The 18,885-nt window shown below is 37.0% G+C and overlaps 1 pseudogene; it reads left to right on the forward strand.

Annotated features, from left to right (window-relative positions):
* Positions 1 to 5,996: 5,996 nt before the first annotated feature.
* Positions 5,997 to 18,470, forward strand: LOC110743991 (annotated as a pseudogene).
* Positions 18,471 to 18,885: the final 415 nt, after the last annotated feature.

Here is an 18,885-nt window from a genome sequence, read left to right on the forward strand (position 1 = left end):
CTCCCAACAGGAATTTAATTTGAGAGAGGGAGGGAAATGGCAATATATAAAGATTTCCTACTGTCCAATTTCTTATTCTGCTTTTCAACTGGGCATCTTTTAACAGTTGGAAGCAATGCCATTCTCCCAAGAAGAAACAGTGCAAGCTTTTTAAGAGCATGTACAGAGCGATGTCCGTTTGATTGACCGTTATCTACCTGGCATGCTGCTGCTACAAATATGAGCAATTATTGGGAAAGCAGTCAAATTAAATTTTCATAACTGTAAAACTGCATTTTACCTTAGGGGCACAGCTTCCTGCCTATTTCTACAATCTATTTGCTATGCTTTATATTAAATCTAAACAAATGAATGTTTACCAACATTAATATTTGAACAGCATGCCAGTCTGTGCCCTCTCTCCCAACAACTTTCTCATCTTTCTAGGAATGTTCTACAGGGAGTTTAACTTTTCTAATATAATGTGGATGTTTCGGATAGGCTTCACTTAATGGGCTCTTTCCTGTCCACCCAAGTATACCTTTGGTTCATTCTTGCCTTTAATAATCAAGCAAAATCAACAAATGGCTTAAATGAAATCAACATTTTTTTTCTTTTTAGACCATTTTTACCAAGGTTTTAAAGCCTGATGACGTCAACAGGTCCAACCAATGTAAGGATGACATATGTTGTATGTGGCAGGCGGGACAGTGTGTTCCTTTCCCATACTTATGGCCAGCATTGCTAACTGATTATGGCACAGTGCATCATGGAGAACAGATATTGGCTCTTGGCAGCCATTCGAATTGATTTGAGTTGACACATAAGGTGAAACCGATCTTGCTGTCCCTGGTGTAAATGGTTTTATCTTTGTGTTCTTGCTGCCCTGCATGGCATCTTGCCCTGTCGCTCCATCTTCGGCTCAGCCTCACCTGGGCTTACTCTTCTCTGAATCATATGAGCCTTCTGCTCCCACTTTCACCTGTCCTTCCGATCTAGCTCAAGTCCCATCTCTTTCATGAAACATGATTTTTTTTTTAGATTTCTCTGGATCACATCGACCCTCCTTCTCTGATGATTATACCCTTGTCACTAGAGTGACCCTATGTCTTGGTTATTTTGGACAACCCAAGATTTGCCTGTTGTCTTGGACTCCTAGCTGGCTAGTTCACCTCTCTCTCTTAAGAGTGTCCCGGAGTGTACAATATATTACATGGTCTCTTTATTCATAGCCTGTAACTTATATTTGCCTTTTAATAACCTGTCATCTTATATGAATCTAATTGTTTTAAGTGAACATTCCCCACTGGCGGAACTACTGGAAAGCTTCTCTTTTATCCTCCCTCTGGAACTAGGTTACAAACAAAGAAAATACCTCATAAATCAATGATGTTTGAATACTGGTACATTCTCAGTGGAATGTTTGGAAGGTTGTTTTTTATTTTTTTAGATGTTCTTGGATAGCCCTAATTGTGAAGGGCCTCTTAGGGCTCTGCCAAGATATATGGCTTATTCTTGTTCCTAATCTGTACCTTCCCTCCTGTGCCCTCCCAGGGGTAATGTCCTTGGCAGCAACCTCTCCCGAGTTGTAGGGGTTTCTGATGGTTGGTAAAGTAGCTTTTTTTGGCCTACTCTGAAGACCCAGAAACTCCTGTCATCTCTGACTGCCTTCATTTTAGCAGACATTTATGTGTTACCTTGTTTCCTTACCTTTCAAGGAGGCGCTAGAATACATAAATTATTTAATGCGCATGGAGATTCTTTTGATCAAAGGGAAAGATTAGCTTGTGTTTATGCCTAAATGATGTTGTTTGTTTTAATTTTGTAGAATTGGATAATATTAGAACAGAAAAAACATCCCCAGAGATGTAATTTAGGCCAGCATCTCATTTACAGAGGTTAAGAGCTTCAGAATTTTATATTTGAGTTCTCATCTGGATACAAAACTGGGCAGATTGCAATTAAAATATTTCCAAGTTGTTTTATTGCTTGTTTTCTAAAAGGTGATGTTTTGATTTGAGAAAAAGAAATTCTTACCAGGAAACAGTCATGGGAAAGGAAAAATGGAGAGCGAAACCACCTAGAAGAAGTCACAGGTTCTTGAGAATTGATAGTACTGCTGGATGGGATGAGGTCTGTACAGCTCAGCTCATTGACTTGATTCATCATCAACAATCTTAATAGTGAATATGTTAAGATGAACATTTACTCATGACTGTTACTTGATCTTGTTGCATTATTATCTTGTTTGACAGGGATGTTATCTTGACCCTCTCACTTTGTCTTCAACTCTCTCTTAAAAAGGCAAGGAAAAGGAAGGAAGAGGAGGAAATACTTAAACTCTTTGTTGTCTAGAGAAAATTAAATGAAACGTTGTTTGTAATATAGAATAGAGTAGAACTAGAGAAAGATCATTTAATTACTCACTCTCAGGCCTAATACCCGAACCCAAGCATATACTATTTCCAAGAAGTTGAAAAAGGAGAGGACAAAATAATAATTTCTGGAAATAAATGATTTATTATATTAGAGACTGCCTGTGCAAAAGAGTGATACAAAGAATGTTTAGTTTTCCTAATAATTATTCACTTTTTATAACCCATTCCATTCTGATATATCTTTGTGATGATTTCTTTAATTTTTTTTTTTTTATCTTAAGACTTTGTGTTAAAGGTATATCAAAAGTGAATGCCATGCTGATCACCAAGGGAAAGAGTTTTTGAAATATCCACTAATCTTCTCAATCTGAAACACTTATGCAGACTCAGATGGCTTTAGTAAGTGGAAAGAAAGAAACGTAAAAAGTGATTCATGCCTTCACCATAGTAAAATTTGGGCAGTTGTGGACTGAACATCTGTGTTTCTCAAGGGAATCAATCCTATGGTTTCAGGCAGTGAAAAACATTTTTGAATCCTTTCCAATGGCTTCCCACCTTTTTTGGCCACATAGAACTGGGCTAGGCAAATAATCAACGCATTTTTTTTTTTTAATCTCACTCTGTACTGAGTGTTACACTAGGTGCTTTGGGGAAAGATGCCAGAAGGTGTATATATGGTGCATTGATATGGCTGCATACTCTATTCTCGCTCTCAACTTGTTCTCAAAAGTCTTATTTCTCAGGAGAACAGCTGGATGAGCTGCTTCTTCCTTCAGCAAAATGATGCCAAATATTGGTTTCTGAAACTGGTCCCCTGATACCTGCCTTTGTTTCCTGAGAGACCCACGCTTCAACCACCTAGGAAGGACCACAATACACCTGCCTGCTTCATTTGTTAAGTTGCCAGTAGATGCTCAGGATTTTTCAGTGTGATAACCAGTAAATAAAGTTTTAAAAACAATTGAATACCAGTTTCAGCATTATTTTCTTATTTAGACCTTTTGGGGAAATTATTGAATCCTGATTTGGGAAACATTATTGAATTTTACATTATTTAAATCCTGAATTAATAATGTATAGTTTACACTAAACCGTAAAATGGAGACAATTCATATGTATTTCAAATTATTCTATAGGAATTTTAGTTTCTAATTTTGTTTAATCAGTCATTTATTTAACAAATATTTGAATACCTCTTATTTGGCAAATTTTATGCCAATTGCTGGGGATACAAGTAGTAAAGATGACAGGTTAGCTGATGCAATGGAAGTTAAATATGGTATGGGGGAACTACATTACATAGTAATTTTTTGCTTTTAATTACAATAGCACAATTCTAATTCGTTAAGCATTTATGAGATATCTACTCTCTGAAATCATGGACAGTGCTGCAGACACCGTGGAAGGAGTGTACTATGGTTCTTGCCTTCCAGACTGTCACAGTGTGGTCTCTGATTAAAACATATTTAAAATTATTCTTAAAGCAGACATTGTGACAATAAATGAAGTGCTAGGAGAGTTGGAGGAAAGAGAGGACAACTGTAAAAGAGAGTGAGAGTAAGAGAGAGAGGAGTTATAAATGAAAGAATTTGAGAGAGCTTCTTGAAAGATGATGGGTTGGAGTTGAAACTAAAATAACATATTGAGAAAAGGGGTGGAGAGGAAGACGGGGAGAGGGCAAGACCTTTCTGAAAGATTAACTTGGCTAGCCTTATGCAGAAAACTTAAACTGGACCCCTTCCTTAAATCTTATACAAAAATTAAAATGGATTAAATACTTAAATGTAAAACCCAAACCATAAAAACACTAGAAGAAAATCTAGGAAATATGATTCAGGACATAACGATGGGAAAAGACTTCATGATGAAAACTCCAAAAGGAATTGCAACAAAAGCCAAAATTGACAAATGGGATCTAATTAAACTAAAGGGCTTCTGCACAACAAAAGAAACTGTCATCAGAGTGAACAGGCAACTTACAGAATAGGAGAACATTTTTGCAATCTACTCATCTGACAAAGGTCTAATATCTAGAATTTACAAGGAACTTAAACAAATTTACAAGAAAAAAACAACCCCATCAAAAAGTGGGCAAAGGATATGAACAGACACTTCTCAAAAGAAGACATTTATGCAGCCAACAAACATAGGAAAAAAACTTCAACATCACTGATTATTAGAGACATGCAAATAAAATCACAATGAGATACCATCTCATGCCAGTCAGAATGGCAATTATTAAAAAGTCAAGAAACAATAGATGCTGGTGAAGCTGTGGAGAAATAGGAACACTTTTACACTGTTGGCGGGAATGTAAATTAGTTCAACCATTGTGGAAGACAATATGGTGATTCCTCAAGGATCTAGAACCAGAAATACCAGTTGACCCAGCAATCTCATTACTGGGTATATACCCAAAGGAATATAAATCATTCTACTATAAAGATACATGCACATGTATGTTTATTGCAGCACTATTTACAATAGCAAAGTCATGGAACCAACCCAAATGCCCATCAATGATAGACTGGATAAAGAAAATGTGGCACATATAAACCATGGAATGCTATGTAGCCATAAAAAGGAATGAGATCATGTCCTTTGCAGTGACATGGATGAAGCTGGAACCCATCATCCTTAGCAAACTAACACAGGAACAGAAAACCAAACACTGCATGTTCTCACTCATAAGTGGGAGTTGAACAATGAGAACACATGGACACAGGGTGGGGAACAACACACACCAGGGCCTGTTGGGGAGTGGGGGGCGAGGGGAGGGAGCTTAGAGGATGAGTCAATAGGTGCAACAAACCACCATGGCACATGTATACCCATATAATTTGCACGTTCTGCAGTTGTATCCCGAGACTTAAAGTAAAATTTAAATAAAACAAACAAACTGGATGTTAAGATAAGCAAGTAAAGTCATTTTCTAAGAACAGCAAGAAAAATTGCTATAGATTGAGAATTAAATCTAGACATGTAAGTAAAGCCTGTGTTATTAAGGAATTTACATGACAGGTTGAGGGAGCAGGACATAATGGAGCATGTGAAGGAGGCCAACTAAAAGCTTTACAGCAGGGAGTGACATTGGTTTGATGTTTCAGAAAATAATGTGGGTGGTAATACTCATATGTATTGGAATGGACAGAGACTGGAGATCAGTTAGGCAGCAACTGTAATTGTTTGGGTGAGAGGTAATAAGGAGTACAGCTAGGGCAGGGGAAGTGAGAACTGAAAGGAGGATGGAGGGGAGAGAGTGAATTGATACAAAACCAGTAGAGCTTTCTGACCACTTAGAGGGTAGAAGTATGGTGATTATTATTTGTGAGTGAACTGACAGGGATGCTTGAAGGTTCTAACACTGACAATCTATGACTGAGCCACAGATTGGATTTTGCAGGTGAAGTTTTCGATGGCTTTTAACAGGGCTGTTTTAGTCAGCATCACAATAGTAATGAATTAATGACAAAGTAGAATACAGGAAGTTGCATTTATGAGTAGAGTCAACTCAATATGTCCACTATGGAGCTAAAAAGTGGCCAAAAAGTTAGAAGAAACAGATTTATTTTTTATTTACTTAGGACCAAATGGATTTTTTTTTTTTTTTGCTGCAAAGAAAGATTATGAACAGATTTTCTTATTTTACTAATAAGAATAAAAACTAACATTTATTGAGCACTTCATAGGTACCAGGGACTGTTGCAGGTGGGCTTACATGTACAATGAGAATGTCGATCATATAGATCGTACAGGATTGGTAATTATCAAATCTCAGTAGCAGCTTCATTTTCTGTTATAAATACAAAAAAGATTAAATCCTCATGTCTAATTTGTATTATGTTGTTTGTTCTATATTTGTTTGAATACCTATCATGCAGAAATTCTGATGCTGAAACAGAAAATGTAATAAAATATTCTGCAATTTCTAGCTGACTACTTGGCTCTTCTGAGCCCTTAGCTTCAAGGATTTTTCAAAATATATATATATTTTTCTGCACCACAGCTCAGAGTTGCTAAATCCAGAAATTGAAACATTCTGAGAACCAAATCGTTTCAGGGTGAATCAAAGCTCTTGGAACATTGCCCTAGGATTTTGAAGATAGTGTTTAATAGTGAAAAATGTTCCATATTTTTAAGGAAATCCCAATTATGGAAGCTGCCCTGCTTGCATCCCCAGCAATGCAAGATGTCTGACACAGGGTGTCTTGGCCCAGCTTTCACTCATATGACAAGACGGGAGGCTGTGGGTAAAGGCGAAGGTCTTCTGGCCCCTTAGGCTGGTGACTGTTTCCAACTCCACCTTAAAATCTAGAAATAGGCATCTTCTTTATTTGGTTGTAACAAGCTTCTCTCCCAGCTGCCATTCAATGCCAGCAACTGTGGGACAGTTTTGAGCAGGAGTTTCTCTCCCTGGTCAAACCCCCACCACTATCTTGCCTGTGTTTTTGCTTGTTTGTGCTCTGCAGAACTGGTGATGGGCCCAAAGATGGTGAGAGAGAGCAAACATTGACAAGTCTTAAGACTGAGAGGCGTGAGTTATGGAGGCTGACATAATGTGATGTTACTAATCGTGTCACTTGAGAGCAAGTTATTTAATGCTTTTTACCTCAGTTTTCTCATCTATAAATGAGAGTAACAAAACCTACATCCCAGGGCAATTTTGGGAATCACACAAACAGAGCATATCACACGTGGTTAATACATGGGAGCTGCTGTTATTATTATTCACAGTAATAATAATAATAAAGTAGAATAAAAACAAAAGTGAAGCAAGAATGATGGGGAGCCATGGAGTAAAGGCCATTAGCTGGAATGCATTACAATTCAAAAGATAACTCTTACCACCTCTGTAACATGATGGAGAAACTTGACTGTCATTCTACAGGGACTTTGCCTCGAGTAAGCAGGAAAGCAAGGTAGAGTGAAGTTGCATTAACTTCTAATATTTTCTCTGTCCTCCTCTTCTTTAAGTTCAACTCATTTTTCATAAGCTACCTGAGCTGTCCTTTTCTATGATGCTGTCACTACTGGCTTTTTCAAATCATGACCTCCTTTTGTGTTGCATTAAGGCAACACATAACATATTGCCTGTTAATGTTCTCTGATTGCTTTTTGGAGGTATGGCTTCCAAATGAGATTGAGATTTCCCTGAATACAGGCAACTTGCCTTATAGTTCTCATATATCCACCACAGGACCTTATATAGCTGAGTACACTGAGAAGAGCTAAACCAAATACCATAATGAGATACAAAGAGTAATAGCCTTAAGTTTCTTGTTTTAAACTTTTTTCAAAGTATTTATTTTTATGCTTTATTTTTCATGGCAAAACTAGTATGTATTTGCTGCACAAAATTGGAAATTTACAGAAGAACACAAAATCAAAATAACTTATGATCATATTAAACTGAGTTATGTATTGTTATATCATTTGAATTACTCTGAATACATATTAAGCTTTGAGCTCTTGTGGAGTAAAAACTCTTCCCATACACTATTTGGGATTCCTCGTGTTAAGTTTCTTATATCATGTAAGAACTTTTGGGGGGAAGGTACTTTTTTCTTCAATAGATAGTATAGGTTGGTGCAAAAGTAGTTGCAGTTTTTGCCATTGAATGTAATGCTAAAAACTGCAGTTACTTTTGCACCAAACTAATAAATTTTCCCTCAGAGATGGAGGGAGTATGTGCTTTTTCCTTGTTAATTTTCCACATGTGACCTCACTTTCCTCTCTGGTTCATACAAATTCATAGATCCTTGACTTAGATGGAGTCTTTAAGATCATTTTATTTAAGTTTCACATTTGAACCATGGGGACATTGCTAGCCCAGAGGCTGCAGTGATAATAGTCAAATGAGGTTTGGTGCCCAAGACTCAGGCCTTCTGGGCCAGGATCCATGGCTCCTCATCCTTTTTAGTGGAGAATGATACCCTTCATCTGACCATCTGCATATACTATGCCTGTCACCTTCTCTTATTTTTCCCCTTTTGAAATCGTTCAAGAAATTTCCATTTTACAGATGTGAAATGTATATCGAAAAAGGGATTTCTAACTGGACTAAATTAAAGTTTGCTAGGGTTCTGTAGAGGCATTTCCACTAAGTCTTTGTATTTCTTTGTGAAATTAACTCTATTTTACGTTTCTAAACTTGAGTACATGGACACATATGTGTCTGCATATACCTGTATGTATGTGTGTATGTGTATATACACACACACACTCCTGTCTCCACTCTTAACTTGACTATCCTAGTATCATTTCTTCATCCTTTAATCCCATGTCCTCTCCTCTCTTACGTTAGCTATCTGCTGTTATGTAACAGACCATTTCAAAACTTAACAATTTAATACAACAAACATTTATTATCTCAGTTTCTGAGGGTCAGGAATCTGAGAGAGGCTTAGCTAGGTAGTTCTGGCTCAAGTGTCTCATGAGGCTGAATTGAAGCTGCTAGTCAGGGCTACAGTCATCTGAAGGCTTGACTAGGGCTGGAGGATCTGTTACCACGCTCACTCATGTGGCTGTTGGTATGAAGCTTCAGCTCTTTGCTATGTGGGTCTTTCCAAAGGGATGCTCCCAATATGGCTTTTCTCCAATCAAGTAACCTGAGAGAGGGAGAGAGAGAAAAGAGAGAGAGGACAAAGGAGGCAGAAACCACAGTGTCTTTTATAACCCAATATTGGAAACTGCAAACCATCACTTCTGCTGTGTTTTATTCACCACACAGACCAACCCTGGTACAATGTTGGAGGAGACTATATAAGGATGTGAACACCAGGAGGCAGGGACCATTGGAGACCCCGAGGTTGAGGGGTCTACCACATCTCCCCTCCCCCTTAATTTTCCTCCTCTTTTTCTTGAAATCTCTCCCTTCAGCATTGTTTGTTGGTTGCCAATTGGTAGAAATTTTGTTTCATTCCTATCTGTCATATATACACACATAAACATGCACATGGGCATGGACACACACACATCATCACATTTTAATGCTTGCAAAAATGTTTTCATTTGAACTGTGTAAATGATTCGTGACTTCTGAAAAAAAAATGTGACCAACCCTGTTTACACTGCATTGCTGCTAGACAGTTTAGGGTGCTGTTGATGTGTGTGGACCTAAGGTGAACTCTGAAGGTAGAGATAGGATGGGGCTGGTTGAGTTCATATTTTGAAAAATAGCCAGATGAATTTTAAAAAATCTGGTTGGTTTCTAAATACCTGTATTTTATTTCTGAAAAATATTCTTTAGACAATAAACAGGCAACACCAGGCTTTCCATAAATGCTACTGCTAATTCTCAAGGGTCTACTTGTAGTCCTTTTCAGTGCATGTTTTTTGGCCATAGCAATGACTGAAAGAGTAAGAGGAGATCCCAGGAAGTGCCTGTGACATGTGTTGTCTGCAGACCCTGAGGGAGCATACCATGTTTTACTAGATTTGGCTTTTCCATTAATATTGGACTTTTAAGTTCCTTTTCTGTATGTTGGCATATTGCAGGAGCATCGAATGCTACCAGCTGTTTCCATGACTGGTACTGAATTGGTAAAAAATGAGATATTTTCTCCTCCAGGAGAATGAGATGAGTGTTTGGTAGGGACACAGGAGAGAACTGCTATTTCTGTCCTCAACTCTTCACTTTCTTTCAGAAAATATTCCCATCAGCGGTACAAGTCTTTTCTGTGTATACTCAAGTACTTATGGAAACACTACTATTTAAGTAAATTCCTAGTATTTGCAACAACATCCTGATGAGATTACCTCAATTTCTAGGGAAAAGACCCAATTTCATCTCTCTAGTCTGAAAAACATTGCTTTTCTTTATCATATTTCACAACATCCCATTTAGTCACCATTCATTCTATTGCAACATACTGGGAAGATTATTCATTTTTGGAGTAAAAAACACTCAGGTTCACATATCACTGCTACTCACTGGCTGGATAGAGTGTCATGCCTCAGTTTGCACTTCCGAGAAATGAAAAGTAATAGTAAAGATATTAGGCATGGTGAAGCTTACCTACATTCTTCAATTTAGTCATTCTTCAATTTGTTAAGATATTAGTATATGTGGTAAGTTTTCACCACATATACTAATATTGCCTGTATTTTGAAAATAAGAAGATGGAGATACAGACTTTAAGTTATAGAGCTGATAAGTGGCAGTGTTTTGATGGAGACTCAGATGTGCATGACATTAAAGTCTTTCCTTAACTCATTTGCTATGCAGCTCCCCATAATAGTACCAACATATGAATTATGTTGGTTTAAGAGTTACGTGTGAAAATGAACTTGTATTGACCAGCAGAGTCTCGTAACATTGACACTTTAAATAAATGTTAATTATCTTTACTTCTTTTATTTTGAGCAATTTAGCCAACAGATGAATGGAAGAACATCTGTTTAGCATGACGACCTCTGTTAAAAGAGGCTTCTATCTTAGTTTTGCATAATGATACCATGGTCATTTTTGGGAAACAAATTATAGATGTTCATAGAATTGACAAAGGAACAAATTGGGCACCCCTGTATTCTTTCTAAAGCTTAAAAACCTGTATGAAAAAAAAAAGCACATTAAAGGTAGTTTTTCCTCTCTTAAGTAGTGCCTATTTTAATCATCACCTTTGGAAGAAAATTTAAATGTAAAAAGGTGAAAATTAAAAGAACTATAAATAACAACAAATGGCTACCTTGTAAATACAAAGCCACATTCACTCCTGGGGCTGTTATGTCTACAAACTATTTGAACAACAGTTAATAAGCACATTCCCGATGAAAGAAACAGCTAACTGATGTTTCATCTGAGTGCACCCTTTGTTGAGCATGTTCGGAAATGTAGAGCTGGGAGATGGGGATTTCTGTGCTTTTCACATTAAGATGTGTACATGTGCCCACTGAAGAAAATGAAGGGTGTTTCAGGTTCCCCAAATATTCCTTTGCAAATACTCATCTCTGTCAAAAAATAATAATATGCTCTTCTTGGATTAGCTGAAAAATTATCTCCCATTCTTGATGGTTTTCCTTTTCTCTGTGTTCTCAGGCTGAGATAACCCACGTATGGCTCATGGGCCAGTATTACCTTGATTCTTATGTTGTTTTTTAGGCTTTTGGGGATCAATGGCCTAGACCAGGGACAGCAGACTCCAACTTTGGCTCTTTCTGTGTAGCAGGGGCAGACCAGCAAGTCACTGGTCTAACTGAATTTCACTCCATCCTGTACATTCTTAACTACAAACCTGGGGGCACTACAGGACTAAGAACTCAGGCTTGCTTTTTAGAAATTTGACCCCACATTCTTTGGGCCATAGAAAATGAGGATGACCCTAAATACTAAATTGTACATTTTTTTGTTTTCAAGTTCCCATTGTCCCTTGAATTTTTCTATTTTTTTAAGGGCAAAATCACCACCCCAGATAATATTATTTTATATGAAAATAAATTTATGCTTTTGAATCATCTGGCACATAAACATGCTATTGGAGTGATTAAAGCTAGCATAAAATGGATTTGAATCAATTTTTTTAATAGTTTGGTTTCCAGATTACCCAGTTTCATGTTCTGATTCAGTTAGTTACTATGTTTGATTATGGAAAAAGTTATCAGCTTTTCTGAGTCTTATTTTCTTCATCTTTAAAATGGGAGAAAATAATGGCGATTTGATGGAGTTGTTTTGAAAAGCCATTGATACGGTCTGTACAGTGCTTGGCATGGAGCTTAGTAGAGTTAAATGTCATGGCATATGCCCCTTGACTATTTGAGTTTACAAGGACAAGGAAAATTAGCTGGATTCAGTAACTTAATGCATTACAATTACAAATTAGTTAAGCAAAAATGACCCGTTTCTTCTAGCCTACAAATAAATATAGGTATTCGGAAGGCACATCTGTAGCTCATAATAACTGCTGTTTGTTGAGTACCTAATACATTTGTGGAAACCAATGTAATACATTTTTTCAAAGATATATGTTACCTAAATGAATCCTTCTAGTCACCTATTTTTATTTTATAAATTATGAAACCAAGGCTCATAGACAGTAAGGACTTTGTCTAAGATAAAACAGAGTTAACAGAGCAAGAATTTAAAAGCAGCATCTCACTTAGCCATCATGTTGCACTGTCAGCTGATCAGAGAAGCTAAAATATAGTCTGGGATTGTACCACAGGACCACTCAAAATATAGAATCATAAATTATAAATATTATATGAATATTTCAAAGTATGCCTAGTGTGTTTAAAACCTTTTAACCAGTTCATTTGTCCCAAGCCAGAGCCTTTGAAAACCTTTGAGTCCATGGAGGCTTGCAAGTTTTTATTTTGACCATTGCATTAGTAAGAATATGGCTAAATTTCTTCTTTAAGCTTTTCTTATATTTTTATGTTCATGCTAATTACACCATGTACAAAGGAATTTCACATATGTTTACAAAACAAACCCTTACTATACTTTTGTAATTACAAAGTCTGTCACTAAATTACTGTTTCATGTGTTTGTGTTTCAATTATTAACTGTGGCGGCATATAACTAAAGCTGAAAACATGTCATTTCTATGATAATAAGTGAATGCAATTAGCAGCATATCTATTCCACACACAAAATATATTCATTTGCATTCTGTCTCCTTGTATTATTTAACTGCATTTAGGCCAAGTCATGTCATTTCTCTGTTACCTTTTTTTTTTTTCAATCTAGAAGAACTCTGTCTTATTATATAAGTGCTTTTATGATGTCTAAATAAACAGAATTGGGTGAGGTGAAGATCAACAGACACATACCTCACTCACTCATTTGGTTATTTTCCGAACATTCTCCTAAAGCTCTCAATTCTTCCAACTTGTGGTGATTATTATTAAACTGATGAGCTGGACAAACAATGAAACTTTGCAAGTAAGTTATATAGTTTTATCAATCTCTTTTCCTGGGTGGGAAGCCAAGTCTCTTTATTACTTTCCAGCCATAGGCAAGTGGAAAAGTAGCTCTATTGTCAGTGTTGCATTCACATTATACTAGCCAAAACTCTGGGTGGTATGTCACAGAAACTCAACTCAAAATTGTTTTGGCAAAAACATGAATTCATACAGATAATTTGGGATCTCACACAGAACTCAAATCTAAGAATGTAGCTGAACCTAATAAATGAATTGAGGTCAGGGACTCAAAAGTCATCAATCCTGGTTCTCTCTCTGTTATCTTAGTGTCTGCTTCTTTCTTCTCTTCTTTCCACACTCTGCTTTATCAGCCATTCAGCTATGGCCATGGGTGGAGTCATCTGTTTATACTTGGCTGCTCCTTCTGCAATCTTGTGGATTAATTGCACATTTGTGATTATGAGGAAAAAATTCTTAGGAATAGGAGTGTTGGTCAGGCAATTCAATCAGCAGTCACACATGTACACAAGTGAGCACACACAAATCAATGGCATGTTTGGATGATCAGAAACTATTTCCAACACCATCACCTGCTTCATATTGGTCGTGTTCTCAGATTACATGAAAATCAAACATGCTATAGTATAGGAAAGGGTAATGGTTTCACTAAATGCAGTGAAATAATGACAATAATTGTCATTATTGAGTTATTACCTTTGAGTAAGGCACAGTGTTAGAAGCTTTAAAAGCATTATCAAATTTAATTTTCACAGCAATACTATAAAGAGGAAAATATTATCCCCATAGAAGAATATTTTGACGATGAGCTCCAATACTAACATTATTATTACATGATGAAACGAAGGCATGGAAAGAGCAAGAGCCATCTCAAAATTGCTCAGCTATGAAGTGGCAAAGCTGGATTCATTCTGCAGGCTCTGGGGCTGCAGAACCCAAATGGTTAACCACTAACCAGTTTATAATTGCATTTAATTTTCATTGTGGTGTCTTCTGTTCAAACTCTCAAAGTCAATTCCTAAAAACTAAGCATCCAGAGCATCCCATTGTGCCACATTTTGATGGATTGAGATAAACTGGTAAGTGATAAAATGATGTTAATTATAAGAGAGTTGTAATTGTAGCAGAAATTGTCTGAAAATGTCTCTGTAACACTTGTATCTTAGTCCAGGTCCATTGGTTTTTATCTGCCTAACCCGTTTTCCTTTCTAATGTCCACTTGTTTGCCTTGTATACATTTTTTTCTACTCTTGTTCCTTAGAATAGGATTCTGTCCCATCCTGTTACCCTGCTTTTTTCCTTTACTTTAAACTTGGAAGGCAATCCTACCCTCAAAAAAGAGAAGAGATCCTAAACCAAACTCTACTAACCCAAAACAGATGTAAAGGATACTTTATAACACCTATGTACATGCCATTCCAAAATGAAAACATATTGACATTTAGTCATCTTTGAATCAGCACATCTTTAGAAAATATTAATAAAACACCACAGATATATTCATCAACACTATTTTTAATTGTTTTGTACATATTTTTAAATTTACATAATTGGTATTATACCACAAATAATACTGTGCTGTTTGCTTTTCTTTCACTAGATCTTATGCATTTGAGATCTGAATAGATTAATATCATGTATTCCCAGTAGCTGGGACTACAGGCATGCTTCCACCACATCAGGCTAATTTTTATTTTTGTAGAGACAGGTTCTTGCTACATTGCCCAGGCTGGTCTCAAACTCCTGGCCTCAAGCAAGTCTCCTGCCTTGGCCTCCCAAAGTGCTAGAATTACAAATATGAGCCACTGCACCCTGCTCAAAATTTTCTCCTAATAGTTTTAGTTATATTTTTCACATTAAGATCTTCTTATACATTTACACTTCATTTTTGCTTTATTTGTTTTTAGTGTGTGTCACAGATGCTGCTGTTGTCTACACCTACCTAAACTCTCCTGCAGCTTAAAAGAATTTCTGCATGCTGACTATCCCCTTAAAAGTACCTGCATCTCTCTTCTGTGCATGGGAGCTTTCTCTGACACAAGACAGGTATCAAGATCCTGGACAGGTGTTGGGGGAGTTGATGCCCCTGGGGCAACCTTCAAAAAATGAGATCTATAGCAGTTCCAGGCATTTCAGGAGCTGCGGCTTAAGATGCAGATATGGCCAAGTCCAAGAACTACACCATACACAACCAGTCTCGAAAATGGCCCAGAAATGGCATCAAGAAACCCTGATCACAAAGATACGAATCTCTTGAGGTTGTGGACCCCAGGTTCCTGAGAAGCATGTGCTTTGCCGAGAAGCACGATAAGAAGGGCCTAAGAAGATGCAGGCCAACAGTGCCAAGGCCATGAGTGCACTTGCCAAGGCTATCAAGGCCCTTGTAAAGCCCAAGGAGGTTAAGCCCAACATCCCAAAGAGTGTCAGCTGCAAGTTCGATTGACTTGCCTATATTGCCCACCCCAAGCTTGGGAAGTGTGCTCGTGCCCACATTGCCAAGGGACTCAGGCTGTGCCAGCCAAAGGCCAAGGCCAAGGATCAAACCAAGACCCAGGCTGCAACTCTAGCTACAGTTGCAGCTCAGGCTCCCAAAGGTGCCCAGGCCCCTACAAAGGCTTCAGAGTAGAGATCTCTATCTGCCAACGTGAGGACAGAAGGACTGGTGTGACTCCCCTGGGCTGCCGTCTGCATAGGGCTGGTGTCCTCCTATGCTATTTGTACAAATAAACCTGAGGCAGGAAAAAAAAATGGGATACATAGATAAATGTTACAGTTTCCCATCTTCTGGGGGACAATCTTAAGTATATGCCACATGTTTTCTCCAAATTCACAGTGAGGATTAAGCTCCAGTAATCATTAACAGCAATCTGTTCATTAACACACCTTTTCTTAACTTTGCTCTTCTCACTTCCTCCCACTTCCTCACTTGAGCCACCAAAGATTCTCTTCCAAGTAAACTGCTTGTACCCAAGTCTTCATCAAAGGGTCTGCCAAGCTAAGACACTAAGTGAGACTTTTTACTTTTATTTTTGGAAAGCCATTTTTTCTCAGTGCCATATATGGAGAAAATCTACTCTTTTTGCACAGATTTGAAGAAGATAATCTCACACGAGCTTGGTTCCATTTTCCACCTCTCTATTCTACTATTCCATTCATATATTTCCACCAGTACTGCACTGTTTTAATATTCTGCCTTCAATGCATCTTTCTTATCCTGCTATGCAAGTTCTTACCTCACTTTTCCTTAGAGAATATCTTACCTATTTTAGTCCTTTATGCTTCCCAAATGAATTTTACAATCACTTTGTCAAGTTCCATAAAAGATTCCAACAGGATTTACACTGGAATTTTATGGAATTTATATATTGATGTTGAGATCATTTATCCTTATAAAACTGAATCTTCCTGTACATGACAAGTAAACATGCCACACCCCTTCATTTAATGAGAAATTCAATGAAGTCTTTCTGAAATGTTTTTTAAAATTTCTCCATAAAGACTTTGAACACCTGTTATGAAATGTATTATTGGTTTACAGTATTTATTCTCTATAATCAATGTTTTTTTTTTGTTCTATTGTCTCTTCTAAGGAGTTAATGCCTCCACTGCTGCAAGCTCATCATTAATCCTTGCCATTAATGGCAAGTATTTAGCCTTAGCTCTGTGCCAAGCACTAGTAATTGTTGAGGATACAGTAATAAGCAAGACAGTTGGTCTTGCTCTCTGGGAGCTTCCAGTCCAATGGGGTAAGATGTCTCTTATTAGTGAGTATTCACAAATGCTATGAAAAAAATGATAGTATAAGGGGAAGGAACATGACTTGGAGCAATAAGATTCAGGAAAGGCATCTCTGAGCAGAAACATGAATGTGATGAGGGAGAAAGTTACTCAGTATCTTGAGGGAAAATCCTTCCTAGCAGAGGAAATAGCAAATGTTGAGGCCCTTACAACAGACAAATTCTCAGTATACTTATCTTTTATCCCAAAATCTCAATCAACTATCTTAATTATTCTAATTAATTAATTAGAATTTCTATTGCACTTCTACACAGATAATTCTGTCTAAAAATAGTAAAGGAGTATTACTTCCTTACCAATCTCTATAATATTTATTTCTTTTTCTTGTTTCATGAGATTGACTGAAAACTCCAGTACAATGTTAAGGAAAGAGAGATAGTAAATAACTTTAATAAGAATATATGTAATGCTTAAAATATCTTTAGTAAAAACCATTTATAAGGTTAAAGAAGCTCTTTTCTGTATCCTCTTACTATTTTTTAAAGTGGTGATAAGTAGTACATTTTTCTGCAGGACTTTTAATAAAAATTAGCAGTCACCTTGGCCACTCCTCTCAACGCCGATTCCTGTCCTAAGATAGGATAGGAATTGTTTTTAAAATTTCCTCCACATTTTAAAATAATACATTAATATGGTTATTTCTTTGTTTTTTTAGTTGTAGACATTGTTTTAGACTTCCTGCTAGGGGAGCTTAGGATTTAGTTCTGTTTTTACCACTCCATTAACACTTCTTTTACCCCCTTCTTCTGATAACTGTTATATCAAAATTTTTGTTAATACAATATTCAGTGGTATTATGATATATGGATACAGATATCTAGATATACATTTCACAGCCAAGTCATATAGTATACTATGTGCACATTTCTCATGTGACATTTTGTTTCTTTCATTCCTTGTTTCTACAGAGCACATCCTTCAGTTGCTTCCCGAAAAAGGATGCCAGTGGGAGGCAATACATAGTTTAGATCTTTATTAAGTGTAAAAATCTTTATTTCTACCCTCATACTTGATTGGGAATATGACTGGAAAGAGAATTCTGTAATCAAATTGCTTTTCCTCAGAATTATGAGGGGTATTTTTGCATTGTCCTCTAGTTGCCAGTGTTGCTGTTAAAATGTCTGATGTCGTTCTAATTTTTAATACATTTTGTATGATTTTTTTTCCTCACTAGACACAAATGTTAAGTTCTTATCACTAGAAACTTTTAAGTTATCTTTATCCTTAGTGTCTTGAAATTCCACAATAATGTTGCTCAAAGTCTGTGTATGTGTGTATATGTGTGTATGTTCTTATATTCATTGTGATAAGCACTCAGTAGGGCTTTTCATTTTGAAGACTCATACCTTTCAATTATGGGAATTTTTTTTGTCTCTAGTCTTTGACAATTTTCTCCTTCCTGTTCCTCTGTTCTTTCTTTCTGAACTCTTAGTATTCACATACTCATTTAAACATCTTTTCTTTTTTAATCTCTTGGGATTTTTGCTTTGCTTTCTGGGAGATTTCTCCAAATTTATTTATTTATTTATTTATTTATTTATTTATTTATTTATTTATTTGAGAGAGGGTCTCACCCTATTGCGCGGACTGGAGTGCAGTGGTGTGATCTCGGCTCACTGCAACCTCCACCTCCCAGATTCAAGCTATTCTCCTGCCCCAGCCTCCTGAGTGGCTGGGATTACAGATGCATGCCACCACACCCAGCTAATTTTTTGCATCTTTAGTAGAGATGGGGTTTCATGTTCGTCAGGCTAGGCTCGAACTCCGGACCTTGTAATCTGCCCGCCCTGGCCTTCCAAAGTGCTGGGATTACAGGTGTGTGCCACTGTGCCTGGCCCCAATTTTATAT

This window comes from Papio anubis, chromosome 8 (genome assembly GCF_008728515.1).
Source record: "Papio anubis isolate 15944 chromosome 8, Panubis1.0, whole genome shotgun sequence".
Lineage (NCBI taxonomy): Eukaryota > Metazoa > Chordata > Mammalia > Primates > Cercopithecidae > Papio > Papio anubis.